The sequence below is a fragment of the Chlorocebus sabaeus genome, chromosome 1, assembly GCF_047675955.1.
Source record: "Chlorocebus sabaeus isolate Y175 chromosome 1, mChlSab1.0.hap1, whole genome shotgun sequence".
Classification (NCBI taxonomy): Eukaryota; Metazoa; Chordata; class Mammalia; order Primates; family Cercopithecidae; genus Chlorocebus; species Chlorocebus sabaeus.
Genome location: NC_132904.1, coordinates 24,100,102 through 24,113,976, shown reverse-complemented (window position 1 = coordinate 24,113,976; position 13,875 = coordinate 24,100,102).

The following is a 13,875-nucleotide window of genomic DNA, read 5'->3' as shown; positions in this document are numbered from 1 at the left end:
ATTGGAAGCACCACTGCCTGAAGTCATTTAAAAAGCATCATTTGAGAATGTTCTTTCAGTAGTTATCCTGCATTGGCAGAAAGGGGCAAAGATGAATGAACAGGCGCATGTCTTCCTCCAGTTCTGACAGTTCCTTTCCTCCTGATAAACAGTTATTCTGGCAGGAAAAGAAACATAATCTCCCTCTGACCTTTCTCTGTTAGGATGAGTGCACCACAATGATTCTGTACTGTCACAGAGAAAAGATCCAAGCAAAGGGTGAGGAAAGCCTATGGATAATTCACTGTACTTGATAATATACTGAGGAACAGCTATAAAATATACCTATACTACACCAAGTAGAGACATTGTCAAATAACAACAACAATAACAATAACAATGGCAGCAAGCCAATGTGTTGAACACGTACTATGTGTCCAATATTATGGTAAACACATTATATGACTTATTTTGATTCTGTCTTGTATAAATGTTTGAAAATGTCACTCATTAGTTTTGACCACCTACTGCCTCTTCTTAAATAAACATGACATTCCTAAAAATATGATCTAGGTGATTCAGACTTGACTACACTAAGGCACAAGGGAGTGAAGTGATTAGTCCAGATCATAGCTGAATAACTTTCATCTGACACTCTACCATTCTTCTCAGAACACCACTCAAGTTCCCACAACTCCCTTGATGTCTGTGTCTTCATCCTTAAATGAAGGAAATTATTTAATTGCACAAATTTCAAGCTCTTCTCAAACTAGAAAATGCTACAATGTCGTGGTTCTGTCTTGCAAATGCGTGATTTTAGATACCATCTAGAATCGATAACATTCCAGAGATCTACGGAAGGTGAGTAGGGGAGTGACCACACAGGGCTGGGACAGATAGAGAAAATATTATCCAGATGTTAAAATTGTATTATGTAATTATAAAATGTTATAGAAATGTTTATGATAAAATAGTGAATGAAAAAAGGAAATTCTAAAATAACAATTATTCTGTAATGATACATATGTCCATGTACAAAAACTAGATGGAAGAATATGGAATAATTTTCTCATGATTTCTTGGCTATGGTGTAATACTAAATGATTTTTTTATATTCAACATTAGTGTTTTCACAATGTTGTTTATGATATGAATTTTGAATGAGATTTAATTTTAAAAACAAGTGGCACAATGACACTTCTGAAATTCAAAGAGATGCTCTGGTTTTAGTGCTCAAGTAAAATGGCTAAAATTATTTCTTCAATGTTTGTTATAAATAAGTCTTAAGAGACACTTTAAAATCATTATATCTTCTTTGTAAAACCATCAGTCCTAGCACATACACAAGTTAGTAGTTAATCTTTAAATACTCATTTTTTTCTCAGAAATCAACTTACTATAAATGATGAATAGCTTAAAAAGTGAAAAACACCTGAATTCATTCACTCATCTATTCATTCAAGACACAATATTTAACTGCCCGCTCTGTTTTAGGCACACTTTCGGGACCTGGGAATTCAACAGAACCTAGACACTTTGTATATAGCTTTGGACCTGTAACAGTCCAGAGTTTAAAGTGAACTCCATGAGAAAAGGGGCTCAAGATGAGATGTGAAGCCAGTTTGTTTCCTTTGTCCTCACTGAAAATGTAGCAAAATGAAGATGGTTTCTGAGCCTTGTTCCTGTGTCATCTTTCTGAGCAAATGTTTCCAGAATACAGTGCATTGCAGAAGATAATTTAGAAACAGTCCAACTCAGCTTCCTTCATTCAATTACCTGTCATTAGATTGTTTGTTTTATCAGAAAGAAATCATTGTGATGACAGGGGTTTGTTTACTTCGCCCCTGTATTACCAGCACCAAGGACAGCACCTGCGCTCCAATCATGAAGGTCCAATCAGAGTTTAGGTCACATCAACAAGTGCTAGATTACCATGTAACAAACTTGAGTCCAATTTGGTTCAATCTCTCAAATACATTAGTCTATTTGGCTAATTATAGTCATTTACAAAGCATCTTCTACATGTCAGACATATAATACCTGCTATTACTTCAATCTCACGCTGTCACAGTGTCATCCCTTTTTACTCCACCTCATTGTGCCTCAGTTTTCTCATCTATAAAACTATGATAGTGATAGCACCGAACTAATGGGTTTCTTGTGAGAATTAAATTTTTAGAATAAATAAAGCTCTCATGAAAAAGCCTAGGCACGTAGTATGTACCAAACAAGTTTAGAATAGTATATTATTATTTAAAGCTCATGGTAACATTTTGAAGAATATTGTACTATCTTCATTTTACTTAGCAAGAAACAATGTATGATGGCTAAGAAATTTGACCAAATGCCCACATTGCTAAGTCACTGAAGTTAGGGATATTTCTTCACTCTGCTCTTCCTCTCAACTTTCTTGCCTATATTCTTAGGTAAGATCCTAACCACTTTCTCTTTGGACTTTGTCAGTAACTTACTTCAGATCTCCCCTTTCCTAGTTTTAACCATCATCTTTTACATTATCTGGGCATTCTACTTTTGATAGGTTTTTCAAACATATATCAAATTACATTATTCCTTCTTAAAACCTGAGTAGTTCTCTATTGCCTCCAGAATAAGCTGCAAAGTTCTTAGAAGAGCATTCTGTGCTTTTCATATTAAACAGACTTCTCTGATACTCAAACTTTAGTCAAAACTCTAGACAACTGAATTAAGATTAGATAGTCAAAAATCAGGTAAATCTGGGTTCATATCCAGTTACTAATTATGCAATCATCTCAATATTTTACTTATTTAATTCTTAGCATCTTATCTGGGGAATGGGAATCATAGCCTGAAGAGCTTGACAGAATTAGTTACAAAATCTTTTTTTTTTTTTTTTTTGGACACTGGTTCTGATGGCACAAGAATTATCACATAATACATTCAGAAGATAATATATTTAAAAATTCCAACAGAAATCTTAAATACGAAAAATGGACTGGGACAAAAAACAGAACTGGCTGGAGTCAAGCAGTGAAATGGCATTTCAAAATTAGATTGTTAAACCAGTACAATTTTGAAGAAAAAATTAAATTAGAAATGAGATACTTATTTTTTTGTTGCAATAAAAATATAAGACCTGAAATGATCAAGAGAAAATAATGTTAGTCATGATAATTTTTATTACTATACAGATTAAAACAGGTTTGTAATGGCTTTACCAGTAATGAATAGAAACATTCTACATCCCACTCCTTACTTGAAATATTAAGAACTGATATTTCATTTTATAGCTGTCTAAGAATACGCTTTCCTACAAATAAATGCTCTCACATAGATTTTATGTTAAATATAGGTTAACTGACAGATTATTTTGAAGTGCTCAAAGTGATTAATCAAGGCTGTTTCATTTAGTGATGAGAGATATTCAGTGAGATTTCAAGATTTTATGTTTAGTTAAATTAAGATCATAAGCATGGAAACTCACTTGAACTCAAGAAAATATTTTGGGCATGGGGAAGCTAAATGGTAATACTTTGAAATATAATCTTTGCATTAGTAACACTAAGCTAACTTCCAGCTATCTTCACATTGATTGGCAGTGCTACCTGAGAAATAAACATATAGTTTTGATTGTTTTAACCTAAACAACTCATGTTAGATAAAATTATACTTTGAGCACTTATTTACACAAATATTTATTAAGTACTCAGTAAGGATCAAGCAGTATGCTAAATGCTAAAAATAAATGAACTAAGGCAATATTTTTTCCTGATTTTACAGTGCTTATAATTTAATTTAGAGAAGGGGATAAGAAAAAAAATGAAGGCAATTATTTTGTGCTAATATGTATATAGGATAGAGAAGGCATTGTCATGGCTATGTTAGCTCAAGTCCATCAAGAAGCAGGCACTCAGACAGGATTAGACTTACAATACATTTATTGGCAGAAATTATTGTAGAGGATAAAGGGGGAATGGGCAGGTGAATAAGGGAGAGCTTTCAGACTACAGTGAAAGTCTGACACATGTGAAGGAGAATAGAAGGGGCAAAGGTTGGATAGAGAGAGTCTGGTCCTGCAGCACAGTTCCAAGAAAGGTTTAACTAGCCAACGGGGCATCCTTGAGCTGAAGTTGCACATTAGAGGAGTCCTGTGTTTTATAAGAATGGGACTGAGCTACTAGCAGCTGTTGGCTAGAAGCAGCTCACAGGAAACAAAATCTAGCAGCAAAAGCCCCACTGGATCCTAAGAACAGCTTCTAGGTCTACCAGTCAATTATAATTCCAGCAAGAGGACAAATGACATACTTTCATTGCAGTGCATGGGAGTGTTAGTTTTTACTCATGGACCAGAACTTCAGAAAGTGCTACAGTTTTCAAAGATGACTAAGAAGTCACACATTGGACAAGGTGGGCAAGTGCATTCCAGGCATGAACCAATGTAGAAATATGGGACAAAATGGTAAGTGTAGGGGCATTACAAGTAGTGTATTAGGGTTGGAGTATGTACCTAAGTGTGTTGGCATGCAGCATACTAGAGAGGGAGGTCGGATTCAGATTGGGAAGAGCAAGATGAGTTATACAAAGTTGTTTGGCTTTATCCTGTAGATAATGTGGGATCATTGAAGGAATTAGTGCTTGGGAGAGACACTGTGAGATGTGCACTATAGAAAGATTCCTGAAGTATACAGCCTATTCAGATGGAGCATTCCAAGAGGTAAGGAAAATGGAGATACTAGTAATAAAGAAAAGATAACATCAGACAGACCTGGGTTCCAATCCTAACTCTAACACATACCAACCATATGAACAGAGGCATGCCATTTAACTCCCCATAACCCCTATTACTAACTTTCATGTCAGCAATTACTCAACTACTTATTTCATAGTGACACAGGATCATGTGAAAAAATAGTAGTATATTTAGGAGCTCAGGTGTTGAAAGCAGACATAAACCTGCTCTTCTATCTTGGCTCACATGTATGACTACAGGAATATTTTTCATGAACCTCAGTTCTTAAATGCAGGATCATAATGAAATCACATTTATCTCATGGAGTTGTTCTCTGAGAGGTAATATGTGTGAAGACTTAACTTACTTTTGGTGCATAAGAAATGTCTAAATAACTAAAGGCTAGGTACTGTGTTAGGTGATTTACACACGTATAACATTTTGTTCTCACAGCATCTCTGCAGGCAGGTTATTTCCCCTCACGCCTTAGTATAGAGGAGCAAATTGATGCTTGAGTTTAAGTAACTGGCTCATGATCACACGAATGATTGTACTGTGCTACAATTCTCAGCTGCTTGACTTCAAAACCCATATTCTTAACCACTATTCTCCATTACCTTCCATTCCGGCACAAAGAAAAACCATCTACCTGCCAAAGAAAATGCAATTCTGAGAACTCACTTGTTGGCAATGGTTGGATTTCCTTGTATTACTAGTATACTTTAAAACAGAGTAAGGGATCATTTAAACCAAACCTCCTGGTTTGCCCCAAGAGAGGTTTTATTCAGTTCATTTAGATAGACTATTACAGTCACCACACAGATTCTAATATAAGCTGTGTTACACTATTTGAAATTGCTTTCAATGAAGGGGAAGGGGTAAAAAATGATGAAGGCGGTTGTCTCCAAGGCTATCTCCCTGTCGGGAGAGTCTTTAAAGTATTTGCACACATTATTCTCTTCATTATGTGGAATACATTCAACTTCCAAGTAGGAGTAACCATGACACAGATGTTTAAAACACATGGAAACCTGACCTGATAGGTCAGAGGTACATTGATTAGACAGAAGGCCCTGACTCACTTGGCTCTCCCTCTTCCCTATTTCCACTTCCAGAAAAATGAATGACTTGATTTTAATCCATGTTCTGGCATATTTCTCATTAGTCAAAATACTTAACTTCACCAAGCTTTAGTTCCCTTAATTGGAATAGGATTATTTTAAGGTTGTCCTAAATACGGAAGGTAAATATGTATTATTACTTCTAACACCTATTAGCTACTCCAGAAATGTTAGCTCCCCTTGGATGGATAGCAGAAAACGATTTTCAACACCAACAAATTGTCAGAAGACAATTCAATCAATACATAAAAGTGGTATTTATTGATAACCTATGAAGAGTTTAAGATTTCATCACTAATATTTGCATTAAAAACCCCCAAGCTAAAAACATTCACAGATGCCTTAGCAATATATTTGCACCATATATCTTGAGGAAAAGAAATTGTATCGTTATCTATCAATTGCAAGATTTGTATTTTTCAAGAATAATTTTTCTGACCACCCCAGTGAAGGGGTTCACATCCAATACAGAAAATTATAAATCTGCAAGACTTGCAAAACACAGATACATTTTTGCAGCTTCACCGGAAAGGAGGCAAAAAAAAAAAAAAAAAAATGCTTCTGTCATTAAAAAAGTCACAGACTGAAATAATGTGAAGTTTGCTAATTTTATTAATAAGTTTACTCTGGGCAATTTGGCTAGGACCTCTATCTCCCAAAAGCTCTGTACTGATGAAGTGACATGGGTTCTCGAAGTGGATGCCTTTCTGTACCTCTGGAAAGCTTAGCAATGCAGAGGGAGGATTAGAAACAGTAAGTTCCCAGTCCTTGAGATGATTCTGCAAACATCTGGTAGGTTTGATCATTTTTACCCTGAAATAATGCTTCAGGAAAGGCAATTTTGCATGGTCTTAGAGTATAAGTCAAAACAGTTTTCCAATTTCTGGTAATCTTGGCCCACATATTAACATTTAACAACACTTGACATTTGGCTAATACTTTGCCAATAACAAGAGAAAACAAATTATAAAAATATAGACTTCTACATCTTTGCTATTCATTCCAGCTTACGTATTCTCATGCCACTATGCAAGTTGAATCCTGCGTTTCTGCTCATTTTTTCTGCTGTAACAGTCATGCTCTCCTAAGTGGTGTTCAACTTTGCAGTTTTTCTTCTGTCTTGGCCAAACCCTAACAAATCAGCCAGTGAAGCATGTTTTTTTGGTTTTGTTTTGTTTTGTTTTGTTTTTAATTTAAAATGTTATATTTTATTTAGAATAATATTAGATAGCAAATAAAAAACATCATGACAAGTTGAGAGATGAAAGCTTCATATATTATCTTTAATACTTTTTTTCTGCTTTTTGTTTTTTTTTTATTTTTTTACTTTTTAAAAAAATTATTATTATACTTTAAGTTCTAGGGTACATGTGGATAACGTGCAGGTTTGTTACATATGTATACTTGTGCCATGTTGGTGTGCTGCACCCATCAACTCGTCAGCACCCATCAACTCGTCATTTACATTAGGTATAACTCCCAGTGCAATCCCTCCCCACTCTCCCCTCCCCATAATAGGCCCCGGTGTGTGATGTTCCCCTTCCCTAGTCCAGGCGATCTCATTGTTCAGTTCCCACCTATGAGCATGTTTTTTTTTTTTTTTTAAACAATCATCAATTTATATTGACTATCAATTTATACTAACTTACCATAGGAATTAAAGCATAACATTTAAATACACTGTCTATACTCCTAAATATAATGAACATTTGAACACAATCATACCCCTTAATATGTAGTATCCACTGGAGTCCTTACAACTCCAATTTTAAAACTCATGAAATTAGTATCAGTCACATGAAGGTGAATGCAAATTCGCTGACAAGTCTTGTCAAGATAAATCTTTGCTGTTAATTAGAATCAGCAGTGTAACCCATAATTTCTACATCATTGAAAAGGGAGGAGCAATGGATGTGATTAAGCAATCCACCATCCATGGGGAAAGGAGTTTGTTATTCCTGTATATTCCTGGTGGGGAAGCTGTCCTTAATGGACATTTATCAAACAGTCAAAACCACACCATCGGAGAGCCTCCAAGTAAATCTCAGGAAACTTTTTGTGGTTCCGAAAGATTCACTACTCCATACATATGAATACAAGTTTCAAAAATTCAACCCGCAATCTTTTTTTTAGTCTTAGGTTTAAAAATGTAATTTCAACTTTTATTTCAGATTTGGGGGTATATGTGCAGGTTTGTTACATTTATATATTGCATAATGCTGAGGGTTGGGATACAAATGATCCTGTTGCCCAAGGAGTGAGCACAGTACTCAAGAGTAATTTTTCAACCCTTGTTCCTCTCCTGCTCTCCTCCCTCTAGTAGTCCTCAGTGTCCATTGTCAGCGTCTTTATGTCCATGAGTATTCAATGTTTAGTTCCCACTTAGAAGTGAGAAAATGAAGTATTTGGTTTTCTGTTCCTGTGTTAATTTGCTTGGAATAATGGACTCCAGCTGCATTCATGTGGCTGCAAAGGACATAATTTCATTCTTTTTTATGGCTGCACAGTATTTCATGGTATACATGTACCATATTTTCTTTATCCAATCCACCACTGATGGACACCTAGGTTGATTCCATGACTGCTATGCTGAGTAGTGCCGTTATAAACATATGAGTGCATGTCTTTTTAGTAGAAAAATTTATTTTCTTTTGGAAATATACCCAGTAATGGGATTGCTGGTTCAAATGGTAGTTCTGTTTTAAGTTCTTTGAGAAATCTCTAAACCACTTTCTACAATGACTGAACTAATTTACATTATCACTATCAGTGTATAAGCATTCCCTTTTCTCCACAGCCTTGCCAGCCTTGCCCTCCAAAATAAAAGTGTTTTGACTTTTTAATAATAGCCATTCTGATTGCTGTAAGATGATCCCTTATTGTGGTTTTGATTTGCATTTCTCTGACGGTTAATGATGCCATCGAGGGATAAAAGTAACAAATTATAGACTTAAATTTGACACTTGACCAATTGAAACTAATAGACATCTAACAGAGCACTGCATCCATCAACCACATAATACACATTCTTCTTATCTGCACATGGAACGTACTCCAAGATTGACCACATGCTCAACCGTAAAGCCAGTCCCAATAAATTCAAAAAACTTCAAATCATACCAACCATATTATCAGACCACAGTGGAATAAAAATAGAAATCAATACCAAAAAGATCTCCTACAACCATAAAATTACATACAAATTAAACAACTGCCCCGAATGACTTTTGGGTAAAAACAAAGTTAAGGCAGAAGCAGTACATTTTTTAATCAGAGAAAGCTCTTTATCAATTAATTCATTGACTAACTTTTGGAAATATGGGCTAATAGTGTAATATTTAGAATATTAGAGATGTCCTGAATTATACATATTAATCATGTATGACTATTTTTATATTTAAAAGTTTTGGTTTCTAATTAGTTTTGTTTAGAAAAATATTTGATTCCCAATTGTAAAGTGATGCACGAACTTGCAAAATATCTTCATGATAAAAATTGAGAAGTGGGAAATATTTGGTAACAAATTTTAGGTTTTGCTGCTGTTGTTCCGGGATGCAGCAAAGTTATGTAAAACTGATTTGATCCTTTCAAGTCTTGCTTTTAAACTTTGTTTGTTGATAACACAGACGTGCCTATTTCAGGGCTAATTTTGTCTCTATTGAGGCAAGTCTCTTTTGTATATGCTACCCTGTTGCCTAGTGAATTATGAGACATCCTACTCTGGCTGGTGGGAATAGGAATACTCCCTAACCAAAGAGTGAGTGCGGGGCACTATTTTCTCTATTGTTAGGATATTTTTCTCCTCAGTCCAATCCATACTCGTGTTTTTGTTTGTTTGTTTGTTTTTTGTTTTTGCTTTTTTTTTTCAGGCATTCTCATAGGTCACCAGAACAGCTGAGGAGGAACATGTACAGATCTCTGGAGTTCTCTTCTCCCATTCTCTCTCACTCTCTTTCAATCCTCAACTCCCCTCATTCTTCTCTCTCCACAGCTCTCCCCTCTCTGATATCCTTCTCCTGCAAACCCCAGCCCTGTGGCCTCCCTGAACTCCCAGCTCTTTCAATGTGTCCCCTCTCCTCAGACTAGGGCTTGGAAACTCTCTCAATAAGCTGGAACAGTGGTAGAGTCTTCATTTGTTTCCCTCCATAATTGTCTCTCATTGTTTCTCAATTTAATATTCAATATCTTGACTACCATTGTGTTGAGTATTTTTGTCCTCATTTCCTTTCAGTTGTTTCAAGCAAGAAGTTAGAACTGATATCTCTTCCTTCATTTGGTGAAAAGTAGAAGTCACTCATCACCTGTGAAGCCTCTTGATAGGTACACTTCCCTCCTTTTTAAATGGCTCAAAGGAATGCCTGGATTTTCTCTTACGACTCCCCAGTGTAAGTCACATGTTCTATTTAATATGAGTTGTTTACCCTCCCTCAATATACTCCATATTCAAAAATATTTCAAGCTTCATATTTTTGGACAAATTAGCTGTTTTACCTGGACTTATATTCATTGAAGAAATGCTACTATGAACTGTAAACTCCTAAGAACATAGGTTCGTGGGTTTTATGAATTATTTATATAATAAGAGGAAAATGTTCACCTCTCTTCATTTTTTTTTTCACAGCTAAAACGATAAAGATTGTTTCAAGTCTGTAACTTTCCAGTAATAGAGGTACTGAAATAAAAACTTCTCTAGGTGGAACTATAGTGAGGTGTCCAAGGTCCCACCCACCCCTCCTCAGAATCATAAGCACACTGACATGAAAGGAGGTAACCCCTACATCCTTCCCAGCTCTAAACTTCTATAATTAGAAGATCATTCCATTATGTTTTCTTCTTTTCTTTTTTCTATAACCCATTTTACTGAGCACCTACCATGTTCTAGGAAACTGACAACATGAAGGAAAAATGATAGACATTCCTCCAGGTTAAACAATGCTCTCTGCTGTTAGAAAACCTACCCAGATGCCATTTATTTATTTTTATTTCCCTCATATTCACAATAAAATGTAATTTCCCTGAATTTTCAAATATATGTGCAACAGTCTTATAGAATGGATGACATATTTTTCTTTGTATTATAACTATTATTTTCACTTGTCTGCTCCATCCATTAGATTATAATATCACTGAGTTCAAAAATGTCTCTTTGTCCTTTGTGTATACATGGAATCTTATAATAACAAATATGCTATAAATTATTTATTTCTAATTACTATAGTGATTATCATAGTGGTGAAAAATAGAATAATACAAAAATGTATAAATAACAAGTAATACTTAATCCTATCTTAATTGCTCCCCATACCCAACTAAGTTTATTTTCCAGAGGTAACTAATGTTAATATTTTGAGATACATCCTTCCAGAGTTTTTCTCTAGACACATTTACACATATGGAATCATTTTTGCTTTGTGTTTTTTAATAAAAAATTTGATCCAGGTATATTTAATTTTTCAACTTGTTTCTTTTTTTTACTAAATATGAATCTTGAGCATCTTTTCATGTCTGTACATACAGATCTACTCCGTTCTCTTTAAAGGCTTTGTGATATTTTTGATGAATACATACATGAATCAGTACAGGATGGACCCAGATAAGTTCCTACTATCCAATATCCTTTCCATAAGGTGAAATATTAGCTGCAAATAAAGTAATGGAAATAATGCAGCACCATTCTGCATAGAAATAAGGCCACTGAAATATACAATAAAATCTGGAGGGCAAAGACAGGAAGGTAAACTGCACTGATTTTCTAGAAACTTTGATGGGGAATTGTTTTATGTTATTTCTGCTAAATTCTCAAATAACAAGCTATAAAAGAAGAAAGGCTTGTTTTCCAAAACTCTTTCCAAATAAAAAAAATGGATACTACTTAGAGACATATATCATCTAAAATGAGACAATTGAGTTCAATGCCAAAACACACATTGTGTAATGTGAACTGCCTGCTATTGTGCTTATTAGTTTAATCTGGCAAGTTGGGGGAAATAGGAGTGAAAATTTTAAAAAAATTCCTGGTGCAAAAAGATAGTGAGGACTTAAACATCAATGCAGGCTTGTGGAAAATAGGTCAACAGTGTGACTTTACACACAGTGTATTGCATACATAAATTGTACAGATATCAATTTTGTTGCCTAGGGTTATAGAAAAATTAATATGTTGGCACTTAAATATCCTAATTTGCATTTTAAATCTCTGGAGCATTTGGACAATATCATAATCATATGCACCAAGTCTTACCATAAGGGAATCCCCTATTAAAAAATAGTCATTAAAAGGTGATGATTCTAAAAGAAGATGTTAAATTAAGAATTTTGAAAGGTATGATTAAGAAGATCAGATGTAATATACCTCAGCAAGACAAGAAGACTAGGAATAATAAAATATAGTCAATCATTGTTTATTGAGTAGCACCTAGTTTCTGGGATTTTATGCTCTATAATCAGTCTGCCTCAGATGAAATTCTGGCTGTTATATCCTGACTCTATAAGCCTGGGGAAGACAATTTCTTCATGCCTCCGTTGTCCAATCTGTTCTAATGGATATAATAATTATTTCAAAATTTGCTTTAAGGGTTAAACAAGTTTATATCTGTGGTATATTAGATTATTTTTCACCATAAATTGCTCAAAAAAGTTAGCTATTATTAATTTAATTCATGTGTGTGATGCACATACTGTACAAGGCATCTTACAAGGTGAACATTATTATTTTTATTTTAAGGATGGTGAAATTAGCAATGTGAATGTCTAGTTAATTTACATATACGTAACAATTAGTGATCCAAAGAAGAGGATTTGAGCCCCAAGTCTTTTGTCTCCAAGGTCCAATCTCTTTAGGCCACACAACTTTCCCCAAAAATAAAATATTTTCAGGGTTTATTTTGGGAACATAGGAAGCAGGTTGACTGGCTTCAAAAGCTACCTTTAAAACTTTCTCTTCTTTCCCCCTACTAATTTTATATTGAACATTTACTATGAAATGACACTAATTTAGAAATTCTAACCCTTTTGCACTTTTAGTCAAGCATGCTCTTTTTCTAAGCTTTCAACCTTTTAATCTTGTCTTTACTTTTTCTAGAATTGAGATGTTGCTATATTTGAAGGGTATCCCTTCAGTAATGCAAATGTAAATAACTTACTGAGACTGACTTGATACAAAGCCCACTGGATACATATATATGATTTGGTTGAAGCAAACAGATGGGTAGAGGTCCAACAAGACACTCCAAGAGAGACATCCTTGCCCATGATCCAATCCAAGTGTTCTTGAATGCTCTTGCAGCTCTTCACACAGATGTTGGTCACAATCGGGCATCTGAAACTTCTTGTACTTATGAATCACTGGTTTATTTAAGGCATCATTGAATAGCTCTCCTGTCCCTCATACACACCTCTGTCTACTCCCAAACACACTCTCTCTCTCTCCCCCTCCCTCTCTCCCTCCTCTCCTCTCTCTTCTCTCCTCTCTCTTCTCTCTTCTCTCTCTTTCTTTCTTATTTTGTCTAGGTCTTTGAAACCTGTTTGGCCCCTGTATGTTTGTAAAATCAGCTCCTTAAATGCAGGATAAACATAGAGCTCTGCATGTAGCAGCACTAATGAGCATACAAAGATACTAATAAAGAGGTCCTCAGCAAACAAGATTGCTCTAAGATGTTTATTCCTTAATGTGTAATGATTTTTGTTTTACATTTGAGACAGTATGCTACTTTCATAATACAGTTCATGGAAAAAGCTCTCCTGAGAGGGACCCTCTTTAGAAAATATAAACTCTATGGAAATAAAATAAGGGAGTTGTGCAAAAAACCAATTATTCGATCTGCAGATTCCAGAGGCCAATAACTTTTCGATTAGAATTTTACAATTTATTATCAAGGTTTTTCATTTCCTGACTTTTAGAAGGTGGGCAGTGACATAGGTATGGATTACCCATCTCTCAGGTCCAAACTGAAACTTCATCTTGCCAAGAAAGGTCTCCCTGACCCTTCTAATTCACAACAGCCTCCACCTTCTCTGAACCTCTGAATACATTGCATTCTCATTCTTCTTGTCACCATAATAAGAATG